The sequence below is a fragment of the Myodes glareolus genome, chromosome X (assembly GCF_982192425.1).
Source record: "Myodes glareolus chromosome X, mMyoGla1.1, whole genome shotgun sequence".
In the NCBI taxonomy this organism is placed as follows: Eukaryota; Metazoa; Chordata; class Mammalia; order Rodentia; family Cricetidae; genus Myodes; species Myodes glareolus.
In genome coordinates this window covers 89,135,831-89,137,098 of record NC_142053.1, presented here as the reverse complement: position 1 = coordinate 89,137,098, position 1,268 = coordinate 89,135,831, and positions in this window count along the sequence as shown.

Genomic DNA, 1,268 nt, shown 5'->3' with positions numbered 1-1,268 from the left:
GTGTACCTTATGTGCCTATCTGAAACTCACTCTGTAGATCAGAATGGCCTCATACTCACAGAGATCCATCTGCCTCTGCCACCCAAGTGCTGAGGTTAAGTGTCTGGTCCACTGCTGATGGGCTATATTCAGAACTATTAATTCTCAAGGTTGCAAACAGGCCCCCATCCAGTGCCTATGTGAATGGCTGACCTGAGAGCAACGTGGATTGACTGGTGGTGACAAGGATGAAGTGTACTTAGGCAAACACTGAGGGATGCTGGGAAAAGAAGCTTTGGGTCTCCAAGATGACACACAATTGAAGCTGTTGGTCACAAATCCTTTTTGTCTCCAACAACGACCTCAGCTTGATGGTAGGGACCCACATGTTGTTAAGAAGGTAAACATCTGCCAAGTGTTTTACTCTAATTTGTACATGTGCACCATGAGAAGCCCACAGACATGAAAAAAGGCATACACACAGACACACACACACATGTTGACAAATATTTAAATAGATAAGTAAATGTAGTATGTTTAGGGGGTCTAGCAGACACTTTATTTCACTTTGCGGTATCTGACAAAGTTGGGAAATTGAATAAAAAGAGTTTAGGTGATTAAACAGCATGAAAACATACAGGTATGTTGTGTTAGTCCCAGTGGAAAAGCATGTCTTCCCACAGAGATGGCTACGTAATCGTCTCTATTCTGATGGATGTGCTCATTTCCAGGAGTATTGTAGTTATGAAATGGGTTTGTTACAGAAGTCGAGGTCAAATATCGTATTATGTTCCCAACGTACCATTTTTAATTTTGCCTTGTAGGTTTTGCTTCGTGGATCCCAATCGCACTCATAACCCTGTCCCTTCCAATTTCCCTGCTACACTTACTAACTCCCCCAACCAGGAAAAAAGAAAACAAAATTTACATTAAAGAATTGAGAAAGAAAGGAAAGAAAAATATCATCGTGAAAGTAGTAGTGACTCAGTGAGTCACACAGCCAACCCTTTAGTCCATATGCACTTTCATGTGTGGAGGCAATGAGTCATTGGTCTGGTCCCAGGGCTCTGGTTTTTGCTACACCATAGACAGCAGCTCTCCCTAGAGATCCTCTTGAATATTCTGTTGTTGTCCTTGTCATGAAGGTCCTATAACTTTGGGTCTGCAGGCCTGGCTCTTTCACCTGCTCCAGCACATCACAGAAGGTGTGGATGATGGGATGAGCCAATACTTAGCCATGTTTTGGGGTCTGGGTGGTTGCTGGGTTGGTCAGACTACTAGATCTCCCT